The following is a 16,758-nucleotide window of genomic DNA, read 5'->3' as shown; positions in this document are numbered from 1 at the left end:
TTCTGAGGCTGAGATTTAAGTTGTAGAACTTTATAGTCTATTGTGTTTGTCAGTTTAACCTCTTCACGAATAGAGGTGAACTAATCGGAACCTTTAAAAAAAGGCTTCCTTTAAAAACTGTCAAATAAAATATGTTAAAAGTTACCTATATATTTCAGGTACTGTATGAATTCTGTCCCCTGGGCCGGCTCAAGCATGTAAAGGTTAGGGCAGTAGTGACATGTCCTCTAAATAATGACATCATAAAAGCCAAAGTCTAGCTAATAAGCCCATTTCTTATGCTTTTAGTGTTTCTTCTTATTTTCTGTACAATATCTTGAGCAAAAAAAAAAAAAACTTAAAAAAAAAATGAGTGTCCCTGTCGTTATAACTTTTAAAATCTAAATCAACAGAAGATGTGATATAAAGAAAGTTTGCAATTTACATTCATTATATATATTTTTTAGTTATGGTAAACAGGGCACTTCCTTTGTTCTGACTCTTTTTTTATTTTTTCAAAGAGTCTAAACATAGGAAGTCCTGTGTTTCCCAGGTCATCTGAGCACTCACAGAGAAGGCAGCCATGTGACTGATGGACGCATTGAGCCATTACCCTCTGTATAGGTCAGACCTCATGTGTTTAGCTTCTTTTTTACAACCAGCACAAGTCAGAAAATCTGCCTTCAGGAGACTGGACCTGGATATCTGGTAAGTATAGCTTTGTTTTACAGCATGATAAAAACAAAAAATAAAATAAAATAAAATAATGAATGTAGATTGCTTGCTTTTTTTTACATCTTCACATCTGTTGATTTGGATTTTGAAAGTTATAGCAACAGTGGCACTTAAAGCCATGTTGATATGGTACATTTTCATTATTTTACCATTATACCCAGGTGTGTAACGTAATGTCTTAAAATCGTGCAAGAATATCTATTTTTTAATTTAGTTAATATAATTCATCTGCCAGGCTATTTCATGCAAGCAATAAAATGACTAGTAAAAAGTATTGCCTACTTTTCCCATGGCTGTATTCCAGTTATGTTAAAGTACACACACTTGCTACAAGTAACCTGGAAGCAGGACCATTTTTAGCATTGAGCAGGGTGTGAAACCATCAAGATTGAGCTAGGAGAAGGTTAGAGGAGTATGGTGGGGTTTTACAGGAAGGACCTGGCTATTGTGGAAACTGTATACAGGGAGACCTGGTTACTAGAGAACTATAGAAGGGTGGTCTGGCTACTAGGAAACTACCAACGGGGGACCTGGGTATTGGAGAAACAATATACAGAGGAGACCTGGATTCTGGGAAAACCATATGCCGAGATATCTGGCTAAGGGGGAAATTTCAAACATGGGGAACCTGGCGAGAGGGGAAACTCTATACAGTGAGGATCGGGCAAACTGAACTATATACAAGCGGACCTGGATACTGGGTACACTATATGCAGGAGGGACCTGGCTACTTGGTATACTATATACAGTAGGGACCTGGCTACTGGGGACACTATAAACAGGAAGGACCTGGCTACTGAGAAAACAGCCTTTAGGGGGTCTGACTACAGTGGAAACTACTGTATATACAGGTACAGTATACCTGGCTACTGGGAGAAATTACCTACTTTGGAGACAATTAATTGTGGAGTATGCCCTATGTAAATCTGGAAGGTTTTTTACAGGACAAACTTAAAACCTGACCATCCCGCCACTCTAGAAGTGACCAGTTTTTTAGAATAGAAAATCTGTCAAAAAATAATACAATCTGCAGTTGATAAAAGGACACTTTTTACTTGAACAAGCACCATGACGTATGATATGAAATAAGGTATGAAAACCGCTAAATTTACCCTTTACACCTATGTAGAGATGTCAGAATGCACAAAGGGGGTGACAGTGTCACTTTAATGAAACCATGCCTCTCTCATTTCCACTATGAGTGAACATTTTCAAAAAAGTCAGTGCCCCATTTAACTCTTTTAAATCAGTGGTGGTGACACATTCAACTCTGCTACATCAGAGGTGATAACACATTCAGCTCTGCTACATCTGGGGTGATAACACATTCAACTCTGCTACAACTGTGTGGGAGTTTACATATTCAGCTATATCTGGGTAGATCGACACATTCAACTGTGCTACACCTGTGGTGGTGACACATTCAGCTCTGCTACATCTGGGGTGATAACACATTCAATCATGCTACAACTGATGTGGTGATATATTAAACTCTGCTACATCTTGGTGGTGACACACTCAACTCTGCTGCATCTGTGGTAATAACACATTCAACTTTGCTACATATTCAGCTTTGCTGCATCTAGGGTAGTGACACCTTCAGGTCTGCTACAAATGTGTGGGGGTTGACATATTCAGCTCTGCTATATCTAAGGGGTGACACATTCAACTCTGCTACATATGTGGCGGTGACACATTCAGCTTTGCTACTAGGGTGATAACATATTCAGCTCTGCTATATCTGAGGTGGTGATATATTTAGCTCTGCTTCATCTAGGGTGACAACACACTAAACTCTGCTACAACTGGGGTGGTCACACATTCAACTCTGCCACATCTTGGGTGATAACACATTAAACTCTGCTACATCTGTAGTTATAACATATTCAGCTTTGCTAAATCTGGGGTGGTGACGTTCAGCTCTGCTACAACTGTGTGGAGGTTGACGTATTCAGCTCTGCTATATCTGGGGGATGGGGTATTCAACTGTGCTACATCTGGGGTGGTGACACATTCAGCTCTGCTATATCTGGGGGGTGGGGCTTTCAACTGTGCTACATCAGTGGCAGTGACATATTCAGGTCTGCTACATCTGAGCTGATAACATATTCAGCTCTGCTACATCAGGGGTGGTGACATATTGCATGCACACTTCATATACTGCACAAACACAGCATGCGCACTCCATATACTGTACAAACAAACCATGCACACTCCATACACTGTACAAACACAGCATGCACACTCCATATAATCTACAAACACTGCATGCACACTCTATGTCAGGGGTACTCAACAATTTTTTGTGAAGGTCCACTTATTGGGGTCTATTGTCAGGTGAAGGTCCGAGCTGAACATCAGTAGGAAACGTGTTTTGTTAACTTTTCACAAAGGTTGTTGAATTATTTACATACAGAATTGATGCCCCTGTGCGCTCTCCCCCAGTAGTATATTGCCTCCCTGTGAGCTCTCCCCCAGTAGTATATTGCCTCCCTGTGAGCTCTCCCCCAGTAGAATATAGCCCCCTGCGTGCTCTCCCCCTCTAGTATATAGCCACCCTGTGCGCTCTCCCCTGTAGTATATATCCCCCTTTGCGCTCTATTCCCTGTGGTATATAGCCCCCCGTGCGCTCTCCTCCAGTGGTAAATAGCCCCCCTGTGCGCTCTCCCCCTGTGGTATATAGCCCCCCTGTGCTGTCTCTCCCCCAGTAGTATATAGCCCCCCTGTGCACTCTCCCCAGTAGAATATAGCCCCCTGTGTGCTCCCCCTGTAGTATATAGCCACCCTGTGCGCTCTCCCCCGTAGTATATATCCCCCTTTGCGCTCTATCCCTGTGGTATATAGCCCCTCTGTGCTCTCTCCCCCAGTAGTATATAGCCCCCTGTGTGCTCTCCCCCTGTAGCATACAGCCCCCCTGTGCGCTCTCCCCCAGTATCATATAGCCTCCCTGTGCGCTCTCCCCATGTTGTATATAGCCCCCCTGTGCTCTTTCCCCCTGTAGTATATAGCCCCCCAGTGCTCTCTCTCCCTTTGTAGCATACAGCCCCCCTGTGCGCTCTCCCCCAGTGATATATAGCCCCCTGTGTGCTCTCCCCCTGTGGTATATAGCCCCCCTGTGCTCTCTCCCCCAGTAGTATATAGCCCCCCTGTGCGCTCTCCCCCTGTAGTATATAGCGCCCATGTGCGTTCTATCCCTCTAATGTATAGCCCCCCCTGTGCACTCTCCCCCAGTAGTATATAGCCCCCCTGTGTGCTCACCCCTTGTAGTATATAGCCCCCTTTGCACTCTCCCCCAGTAGTATATAGCCCCCCTGTGCTCTCTCCCCTTGTAGTATATAGCCCCCCTGTGCTCTCTCTCCCTTTTTAGCATACAACCCCCCTGTGAGCTCTCCCCCAGTAGTATAAACCCCCCTTTGTGTGCTTTTCCCTTGTGGTATATAGCCCCCCTGTGCTCTCTCCCCCAGTAGTAATAGCCCCCCTGTGCTCTTTCCCCCAGTAGTATATAGCCCCCCTGTGTGCTCTCCCCCTGTAGTATATAGCCCCCCTGTGCACTTTATCCCTGTGGCATATTGCCCCCTGTTCGCTCTCCCCTGTAGTATATAGCCCCCCTGTGCGATTTCCTTCTGTAGTATATAGCCCCCCTGTGCGCTCTCCCCCTGTAGTATATAGCCCCCCTGCGCTTTCTCCTCCTGTATAATATATAGCCCCCCTGTGCACTCTCCCCCTGTGATATATAACCCCCCTGTGCTCTCTCCTCCTGTAGTATATAGCCCCCTGTGCACTCTCCTCCTGTAGTATATAGCCCCCCTGTGCTCTCTCCCCCTGTAGTATACAGCCCCCTGTGCGCTGTCCCCCTGTAGTATATAGTCCCCCTGTGCTCTCTCCTCCTGTAGTATATAGCCCCCCTGTGCTCTCACCTCCCGTAGTATATAGCCCCCCTGTGCACTCTCCTCCTGTAAGATATAGCCCCACTGTGTGCTCTCCCCCTGTAGTATATAGCCCCCCTTTGCTCTCTCCCCTGTAGTATACAGCCCCCCTCTGTGCTCTCCCCCTGTAGTATACAGCCCCCCTGTTCTCTCTCCCCTTGTAGTATACACCCTCCCTGTGCACACTCCCTCTGTAGTATATAGGCCCTCGTGCGCTCTCCCCCTGTAGTATATAGCCCCCCTGTGCTCTCTCCCCCTGTAGTATATAGCCCCCCTGTGCTCTCTCCCCCTGTAGTATATAGCCCCCCTTTGAGCTCTCCCACTGTAGTATACAGCTCATCTGTGCACTCTCCCCCTGTAGTATATAGGCCCCGTGCGCTCTCCCCCTCCCACATAATATAAAAAAAACCCACTTATACTCACCTGGGTCCGGCGTTTCCCCTTCTCTTCCCTCTTGTGGCCCCACTGCAGCGCTCACAAGAGGCCGCTTTCCCCTTGTCCTGGCACAGGTGTAGTGACGTCACTTGAGTGCCGACACCAGGTGCAGAGTGTGGCCTCTTGTGACTGCTGCGGCATCCAGTGAGGGGTGACTGACAGAGAGGGAGCCGATGGCTCTCTCTCTGTCAGTGCTGCTGCAGCACGATAGATATGAGTGCTCGTTATGAGCGCTCATAATTACTGTGCAGAGCACAGCTAGCAGCAGGGGTCCAGACAGCTGGCCAGTTGAGGACCCCTGCTCTATATACTGTACAAACACCATGCACACTCCATATACTGTACAAACACAGCATGCACACTGCATATGCTGTAGAAACACACCATGCACACTCCATATACTGTACCAACACAGCATGCCCACTCCATATACTATACAAACACACCATGCACACTCTATATACTGTACCAACACAGGATGCACACTCCATATATTGTACCAACACAGCATGCACACTCCATATACTGTAAAAAGACAGCATACACACGCCATATACTGTACAAACACAGTATTCACACTCCATATACTGTAAAAACACAGTATGCACACTCCATATACTGTACAAACACAGCATACATGCTCCATATACTGTACAAATATGCACACTCCATATAGTCTACAAACACTGCATGCACACTCCATATACTGTACAAACATGCACACTCCATATACTCTACAAACACTGCATGCACACTCCATATACTGTACAAACACAGCATGCACACTCCATATACTGTACCAGCAAAGCCTGCACACTTCATATGCTGTACCAACACACAATGCACACTCCATATACTGTACACACACACACACAAACACACACACACCATGCGCACTCCATATACTGTACGAACACAGCATACACAATCAATACACTGTACAAACACAGCATACACACTCCATATACTGTACAAACATAGCATACACACTCCATATACTGTGCAAACATAGCATGCACACTCTATACACTGTACAAACACAGCATGCACACTCCATATACTGTACAAACACAGCATGCACACTCCATATACTCTACAAACACAGCATGCACACTCCATACACTGTACAAACACAGCATGCACACTCCATACACTGTACAAACACACCATGCACACTCCATATACTGGACAAACACACCATGCACACTCCATATACTGTACAAACACAGCATGCCCTCCATATACTGTATAAACACAGCATACACAATCAAAACACTGTATAAACACAGAATACACACTGCATATACTCTACAAACACAGCATGCACAGTGCATATACTCTACAAACACAGCATATACAATACACTGTACAAACACAGCATGCAAACTTCAAACATTATAAAAACACAGCATGCACACTCCATATACTGTACAAAGACAGCATACACACTCCATATAATGTACAAAAACAGTATGCACACTCCATATACTGTACAAAAACAGTATGCACACTCCATATACTGTATGAACACAGTATGCACACTCCATAAACTGTACAACACAGCATGCAAACTACAAACATTATACAAACACAGCATGCACACGCCATATACTGTACAAAGACAGCATACACACTCCATATACTGTACAAACACAACATACACACTCCATTTACTGTACAAACACAACATACACACTCCATATACTGTACAAACACAGAATGCAAACTCCATATACTGTACCAACACAGCATACACACTCCATATACTGTACAAACAGCATGCACACTCCATATACTCTACAAACACTGCATGCACACTCCATATACTGTACAAACACAGCTGCACACTCCATATACTCTACAAATACAGCATTCCCACTCAATACACTGTACAAACACAGCATACACACTCCATATACTGTACAAACACAGCATGCCCACTCCATATACTATACAAACACACCATGCACACTCTATATACTGTACCAACACAGGATGCACACTCCATATATTGTACCAACACAGCATGCACAGTCCATATACTGTAAAAAGACAGCATACACACTCCATATACTGTACAAACACAGTATGCACACTCCATATACTGTAAAAACACAGTATGCACACTCCATATACTGTACCAACACAGCGTGCACACTCCCTATACTGTACAAACATGCACACTCCATATACTGTACAAACATGCACACTCCATATACTCTACAAACATTGCATGCACACTCCATATACTGTACAAACACAGCTGCACACTCCATATACTCTACAAATACAGCATTCCCACTCAATACACTGTACAAACACAGCATACACACTCCATATACTGTACAAACACAGCATGCACACTCTATATACTCTTCAAATATAGCATGCACACTCTATATACTCTACAAATACAGCATTCACACTCCATATACTGTACAAAAACAGCATACACACTCAATACACTGTACAAACACAACATACACACTCAGTACACTGTACAAACACGGCATACACACTCCATACATTTTACAAACACAGCATACACACTCCATATACTCTACACAGCATACACACTCCATATACTGTACACAGAATGCACACTCCATATACTGTACAAACACAGCATGCACACTCTATACACTGTACAAACACAGCATGCACACTCCGTATACTGTACAAAGACTGCAGGCATACTCTATTCACTATACAAACACAGCGTGCACTCAACATATACTGTACAAACACAGCATGCATGCTCCATATAGGTACTTTCCATGTACTGTACAAACACAGCATGCATACTCCATATACTGTACAAACACGGCATGCACACTCCATATACTGTACACAAAGCATATACACTCCATATACTGTACGAACACAGCATGCACTCCATATATTGTACAAACAGCATGCACATTCTATACAGTGTACAAATACAGCATGCACACTCAATGTACTGTACAAACACAGCGTGCACACTCCATACACTGTACAAGCATAACATGCAATCTCCATATACTGTACACACAGCATGCACACTCCATACAGTGTGCAAATACAGCATGCACACTCAATATACTGTACAAACACAGTGTGCACACTCCATATACTGTACAAACACAGCATGCAGACTCCATATACTGTACAAACACAGCGTACACTCTCCATATACTGTACAAACACAGCATGCAGACTCCATATACTGTACAAACACAGCGTACACTCTCCATATACTGTACAAACACAGCATGCAAACTCCATATACTGTACAAACACAGCGTACACTCTCCATATACTGTACAAACACAGCGTACACTCTCCATATACTCTACAAACACAGCGTACACTCTCCATATACTGTACAAACACAGCATGCACTCTCCATATACTGTACAAACACAGCATACATGCTCCATACACACTCCATACACACTTTATACACTGTACAAACACAGTGTGCTTACTTAGCCTTTTTAGAGGGCTGGAGTGTAGTCTGTATTAAGGGGGTCTGGTACGTGGTCTGTATCTGTTTAGGAGTCTAGTGTGTGTCATCTGTATTTGTTTAGGACATCTATTCTGTTATCTGTGTAAGTTTATGGTATTGGGGGACGGAATTTGAGGTAATTGCAGCTGTTTACAATATAAATACAGTGATCCCTCAACTGGCAATGGCCTCAGGATACAATATTTTCAACATACAATGTTACTTTCTGGACCATCGTACCTTGAGACCAGACTCAACATACAACATACAATGCTACAGTCAGTCAGGATCTGTGGTACATGTAAATAACTAGATGATCGACCAATGAAACTGGCCATTTTACTGGTAAAACCCCAGTATTAGTGAAATGCCTGCACTGGTTGGCTGTCCAGTAGTGATTCTCCAGAGTATAGTGTGATACTACATGTCCTGTGCTGCTCTTTACCTGGGCCAGCCTGAGCTGCAACTTTAGGCACCAGGTGAGGGCGGCTTCATTTTATATTTCTGGGACTCTGTGTGATCTGTACAGGACCCTGAAGACGCCCCCATCTTCTACTTACAAAGTAATTTACAGTCTCCAGTCGCTCTTTCTGACTGTTGTATGTAAGGACTTGCGTTATCCATATTAATTATCTTTTTTTTCTTTGAATCTTATGTTTCATTTTAGGATGACATTTTAGGGGATTCAGATTTTAGGGGATTCAGGGATTTAGGGCATGGACGACCTGGAACCAATTAATATCATATGTTAAGGGACCACTGTATAGACATTACAAGAGTACCATAGTGGCATATTTCATGCAGGTGCATTAACAACACTACTACATGCGGGTATATTCACAAGTATCTTATCACTCGAAGCAAATAGCTACTTTGACATGTACTTAGTAGTGTCTGGGTTTCTTTATACTGATGGTCATATTTCAATTATATGTAATAACACACAATAAAGCCATATGATTAATGTACAGTATATGGCTTAATTCAAACTCATCTGAGAGAGCATTGCTGACAAGTGGAAATCATCACACCGAGTCCCAACGCTGCAGTCTTCTGTATTCTGAAATTAAAGTTTGGAAAAATGGATGCTTGTCTGGTCTTAAGATAACCTTTGCATTTCAGCCAGTTCAAAAAAACATAAGCATAAGGAATCAGGAATGCTGAAACAAGCATAAAGCACTTGGATTCATTTACTGACAAGAGAATAGATAACTATAAACACCCGAGGCTAGTTTATTCTGTGCACTTGGCACTTTACACAGCATATAACCCAAGCTTAGCTTTGCAAATGGTGACCCTGCCAACGTTAAAAGGTGGAAAGTCTTTGCTGTACTGAACTGTTTTCTGCCTGTGTTGAATCATGTACACATTTTTCATTCAAGAATATAACAATTCTGCTTTGATGTACAACAATATATATATATATATATATATATAATTTTTCCCCTTTTTTCTTTTACAGCTTTCATCAACGGAAAAAAAAACTTTACAGAGGAATCAATACCCATACTCACAATAACAATTAGACAGTATTTATACTGTTACTATTTCTTCTAGATATGATGAGCTAGATGCTTTACACACAATATAAACAAACTTGCAAGTGACCAATGTTTTTCTCTCTTCTCACCTTTTTGTTATGTGGTGCTCAGTGCTACCATCAGGGCTGATTCTAGCATCTCTGCTGCCAAGTAGTAATAATATTGTGATTACGGTGCAGTTATATCCAGTGACTCACCCAGGGTCTCCTTTCTCATCAAAGTCGTTCACTTTCCCTTTTCTTCCCCTTTTGGTCTTGGCCATCATGAAGCCTCCTTTTAGACATTACTTTTTCTTGCAGCATCTCTCAGACAACCACAAACTCCACGCTTTTCCAGCACCCTCCTCACCTCTATAAAAGCTCCCAATCTCTAGTGCCCCAAACAGGAATAGCGCACCATTAAAGACCCTTACAGTAATTAGCCCCTTCAGTTCCTCCATGCTGCAGATATCTCCCTTTTTGCCCTGACACATAATATAATTCCTTCTTCTCCTCTACACAATTATAGCGTCCCTTTCTTTGTTCCCAAATGATAATACCCCCCCCGTTCCCTCAAGTAACAATAATCCCAACTCCTGTGTCCCAAGTAGCAACTACGTATATTTCAGTCAGTATTGTGGTCCTCATATTGCAACCAAAACCAGGAGTGGATTAAAAACACAGAAAGGCTCTGTTCACACAATGTTGAAATTGAGTGGATAGCCGCCATATAACAGTAAATAACTGTCATTAATTCAATATAACAGCCGTTGTTTTAAAATAACAGCAAATATTTGCAATTAAATGGCGGCCATCCACTCAATTTCAACATTGTGTGAACAGAGCCTTTCTGTGTTTTCTATCCACTCCTGGTTTTGGTTGCAATATGAGGACCACAATACTGACTGAAATATACGTAGTGTGAACCCAGCCTTAATCTGACCCTGTGCAGATTAGGCAGCAGTTTAGGCTTATATAAAAGGGCAGGGCATGGAGAAAAATATGTGTGCCACTGGTTCTTACATTCTTGGGTATCTCCATGGTGCCCCTTCTAAAAAGTTGGCAAGAATGTTTATGTAGCAGGTCACAATGAGCCTGGTCTGATACATTACATGGTGGTTTAGTGTGGTAATAAAAGCTATCCAAACAATGGAAGGATTAAATGACTCACATTGCTTTTATTTGCTCCAAAAACCAGCCTCATACAGTACATAGCTTGCTGCACTTATCACAGTCTTTGTGACCCCCAGACCCCCCTTTCCCCAGTAAAATGTGTGGGTGCGCCCCTGCCTATGTCTATTTTGGTAAACACGAATTATCACTCATTTTGGGTTAATTATATTCTTAGTAGGATGCAATAAAGAGGATGCAAATGTCCTTTTACTGTCACTATTCATTTAGTATATACCAGACCATGTGGTATTATAAGAAGTGTAAAGAAATGAAAGGACTGAGGCTAATGTGGTGTCATGGTAACATTTTCATTGTTTCTATCAATATTGGCAATCCTACAAGCTTTTAATTACATGCTTAGTTCTATTTCAGTTGGCTAATATACATTTTAGGGTCCATGTTACAGCTGCAGCACTCGGACCCCCCGTGGTTCTACTGAAGTGAACTTAGATCACCATAGTATTCCATGATAATCTATGTTTGGTTCAGTTGAACTGCATGAATCCTGGATTTTCCAGCTACATATGGACCCTAAAATGCAGTCCAATTACAGCTGTCTCATGTTTCAAAGACATGTTGATAACATGGTGTTTTAAGAAATTGGCCCCGGAGTATGGATATTTGTGTATAATAGGGCAATTATATTGTGAGCCCCACTGGGAACAAAGACTTTAATAGCCATATTTTATATACAGTAATGTTGAATAGGTTTGTACTATATCATTAGTATATTGTTAAAGGGGGGCTCTCCTGACAACAACAAACCTCTGCCCTAAAAGGGCATATTGACATCATAGAGGGGTCCCTTGCACTGGATACCCTTCTATGCGCCCAGAGAATTGCTTTGCAAGAGCAGCCCATGCTCTGATGGACCCAGTGCATCCATGTATTACATAGACAATAAATGTGTCTTCCTCTGGAAGGAAGAGATACTATAAAATAAATACTATGTCAGTACTAATAAACATTGCTATTTAGAATCCTCCAGTCTCTCTTTTTCTTTCCCAACTATTGGTTGAGATGTAGAGGCACACATGTGTTGGTTTTCCCGACTCAGTATAAATTAGATAACATATTATGTGTGCACTGTGCACTGTATAATACCATATTATAATGTACCCCAGTAACAGTTTAATACTTACATTTATTGACCTACTTAACATTGCATAGCAGAAGAAATGATCTGTGTGTTAACAATAGAAATTTTCTATTGAAATTTTTACTGTAGCACCACTTACTGTAATGTTCATACTGGCAATAATTATCATGGACTAAACTAATAATCACAATCCTTCCCACAAAGACTCCTTGTGTTCACACACCAGTCCATTACCTGCTTCAATGAACCGTCTTGTTGTTAATTTGCAGGTCTTTCACCCCTAGGTGATGGAAATACCTGCCCTCTTTCCAGCCTTCTATTAAGTATCATTTTCATTATTATGTATAATTCATGAGAAATTGTGTTTGTCGTACATTCCACACGGCCATCTAACACTGCAGATCAACTGATAATGTTCTCACCAACGCTGCCTAAAATTAACAACTGCAATCTTTTTTCCCCCCTCTTTCCTGTTAATTATTTTGCTTTATTACATAAACTCTTGTGTTTTCATTTACTCTTGTGAGAATAAAAGAAAGGGTGAGAAAAACTTTTCATCCTACGATCCTACTGCAATATTAAGAAACTGTGACCATCTTAACTGGTATGGTGTTTTTTGAATCAAAGTAGTTCTTTATGGGCCAGTGGATGTTGCATCTGAATGAGAGCGGTCTATGGTTAAATGGTCTCCAATAAACTAGCAGTCAAAGGTTTATGATTTGGTGAGAAATACTCTTCAGGAACTTTACCCTTAGCTAAGCAAGTGGAACTCCTATAAAACATGGCTGTGGGAAAATAATATATTCGTCTCTTGTCACCTCTGAGGCATCTGTGATATGTCTGCTCCTAACCTCGCTGATCCACAGGTGTCTGCTATGATGATTAGGTTAAAATAGTTACAATTAAAACCACCACCTGTATTAAGGATTGCCTAACTTTTCCTGGTACTGTTCTCATTACTTTCCCTCATACATGGTTACTAACTCCCACTTATTATATGTAATCTTGCAATCTTTAGAATTAAGCTTCTTTAGATTTATGGTTAGATACACATGTTTTATATTTTATATTAGGTTTTATTAAAAAAAAAAAAAAAAAAAGGGAATAAACAAGATAGCACAAAATACACACTAAAATATATAAATTATACGACAATGTAGTATCTTGAGAACATAAAAGGAGACAGACAGCTCCATTGTGTGCCCGGATCAATAAATGTGTTTGTTGAAATTTTCTAAAGTTTAGAACACTTTTAAGTGTCACTGTTGTGTTAACGTTTCAAATATAAATCAACAGTAGGTGTGATATAAAGCAAGTTTTCAATTTACATTCATAATTTTTTTTTTTAGTTATAATGAAAAACACTGCACTTCCTTTGTTTTGACTTTTTTTTTTCTCAAAGAGTCTAAACACAGGAAATCCAGTGTTTCCAGGTCACCTGAGCACTCACAGAGAAGGCAGTCATGTGACTGATGGACACAGTGAGCAGTGACTCTCTCTACTGGTCAGACTTCATGTGTTTAGTCTCTTTTTTCCAACCAGCACAAGCCTAAAAAGCTGCCTTCAGGAGACTGGACCTGGATTTCTGGTAAGTATAGCTTTTACAGCATGTTAAAATAAATAAATAAATAAATAAATAAAAAAATAAAAAAATAAAAAAAATAAAATAAAAATAATAATAATAATAATAATAATAATAATAAACAATGTAATTTGCAAGCTGCTTTACATCACATCTACTGTTGACTTACATTTTGAAAGTTATAACGACAGTAAATTAAATAAATTAGAGAAAAATTTACCCGGGGACCTGGGGATGTCTTAGAAGAACACTGGAGGAAGTAAGGATATAAGATATTTGTCATGTTTTAAATGAGGGTAGCAACATATAAAAAGTTTTTACGTGCCAGATAACCTCTTTAAGGCAGAATTCTGTAAATTTAAAAAGATTTGAAATCCCACAAGGGCAGGCGGGATCATAATAAACAACAATTACTCTTTCCAGGCTACAGAACCCTCGCCGGAAGGCATCCCCCCCCCCCCCCCCCCGAGTTCTGATGTCACAACTGGGGAAAATACCCACCTGGCTAATGGTTGCACATTCAGCCAGTCAGTGACTGGAGCGGCGCCACCTCCCAGTCACTGGCTGAGTGGGCAGTCTATTAACCAGTCTTGCCATTTGAGCAGCAAGAGATCCCGTAGCCCAGCGGGGGTCCAGAAGTGGCAAGCCAGTGCTGGAAAGGTGAATTGAGAGCTAAGTAATGATTGTTTATGTTTCGCCCTGCCGGCTGTCAATTTTTTTTTTTTATTAACTTGACTTCTCCTTTAACTTCCTCTGTGAACTATGGGTGAATAATGAATTGAGAGTGTGATGGTCATCATGGATCTACCATAGGGTCTAAGTAATTGCTCTGTTTATAACCGTAAGTATTGCATGATTCATGATTTTAGCCTTTCAGTTTAATGATCTTATCTAACCATTGCTGTCCATGGTACTGATCTACAAAACGTAAGATATTTAAAGATAACATAAACCTGTTACCCATGTTTGCCCTGATATTCAAAATCGTTAAGGCAATGTTCACACTGCAATCTTGCAGTCTGTTTAACATATCTGTTTTTAAATGTTTTTTTTTTTTTTTTTTGTAAGACAGAAAAATGTGGTCAATGGAATTTGGTCAACGGTCAATGGAAAAACAGATCCAAATAGATGCAAAAAATTGCATCATTTCCCCCCTCCCATAAAACGGATATGTTAAACGTACAGCAAAAACGTAGTGTGACCCTAGCCTAAGAAATGCAGCCAAGGTAATTCAGTGAACCATTTTTGATCACTTGAACATTAAACAAAGATCTAAAGTGAAATCCTTAATTTATATAAATTGATCCAAAATTTATATATTTTTTTTTTAAATATGAGTAGGATGACAATAGGAAACTTACCAGGTTACATATCATGCAGACAGGAACTGCCCTCTTGGCACAGTGATTGGCTGAGTGGGCAGTTCCTGTCAAAGTGAAACACTAAGAACAAGGAAGAAGGGTACAAGGACTCGAAGAATTGACAGGGGCTGGGGAGTGGGAGAGGTGAGTATACTGTCTTTTATTTTTTTAATGCACAGGGAGGCATATACAGTAATATAGTTGCCCAGAAAACCCCTTTTGTAAACCCTATGTAAATATTTTGACATTGACTGTAACCAATAGTGAAGCTAAGGTATCAGCATATTCTGAGGCCCCAGAGAAAAACATTGAGAAGCTATTAAAATTGTTCTTAGTTTTCACCCAGTCTTGCAGTTTACTTAAGAAAGATTTATCACAGCACTGGACATTTTTCTGGGAACTTTAATACTGCACAATTTATTTATTCAGCAGATAGATTTTACAACCAATAAGTATACATAGAAGACTGTAACCCACCTTATGGTAGCATTTTACTACTTTACATTCCATATTTTAGAATATTTATTTTAAGTTTTAAATCATTTAAGATTTTTCTTTGTCTCCACATCTCCTGCAGAAATGTAGTAAATGGGCGTTAGCAACAAATAAAACTTCTGTTTGCACAGTATATTGTACATTGCATCAACATGCCACATTAATAAAGTGGAAAATGATGTAGTGCAGGGTAAAGCTTGTATAACAAAAGCTGCTCATTTCAAGACATTTCAAACACATTCCTTTATGAACCACTAAAATGTAAAAATGCAGTTCTTATATATTACAGCTAACTAAGCATTCATGGATATAAAGAAACGTCACTGCACCATTTACACAAGCCTAGAGACAGCACAGACTGATGTTATAGAGGGAGGGCCAGACTACACAGGCAAAGTTCTGTTATGGGTGGGGGTGTAGACAGAGGGATCTGGAGACCACACAGTCTGACTGCTAGAATAATGAGAGTTCTGGATTACTGCTAGATTGCCATTACATAGGAATTTTAGGCAGCAAACCCAGTGGGGAGGAGGGGGCTTATGTCACAGTTCCTCCTCAGCCCCTTAGTAAAACCCATATTGTGTTAGGAACAGAGAAGGTTCTGTTTTATTTAACAGTTAGGCCAGATTCACACGTGCCGGATCTGCAGCAGATTTCACGCTGCAAATTCACAGCGAAATCCGCTGCGGATCCCTTGCCTGTTAGTTTCTATGAGAATCCATACTTGCAGCGGGATTGTTATCCCGCTGCCAGGGCTCTATTAACAGCTGCTGCCCTAGGCACTAAACCTGAAGACGCCCCATCTTCACTCACCAATTAGCCTCAGGATTTTCTAGTTTCTGAACATCATATTGATATCTGATCAGTCTTAGGCCATGTTCACACAACGTATGTTTTGTGTAAATGATGGCCGTTGTTGCAATTTGCAACAACGGCCATGATTTACACAAAACATACAGTGTAT

This window comes from Dendropsophus ebraccatus, chromosome 2, assembly GCF_027789765.1.
Source record: "Dendropsophus ebraccatus isolate aDenEbr1 chromosome 2, aDenEbr1.pat, whole genome shotgun sequence".
In the NCBI taxonomy this organism is placed as follows: Eukaryota; Metazoa; Chordata; class Amphibia; order Anura; family Hylidae; genus Dendropsophus; species Dendropsophus ebraccatus.
The sequence above is the reverse complement of the archived record's forward strand: the minus strand, read 5'-3'. Positions refer to the sequence as shown.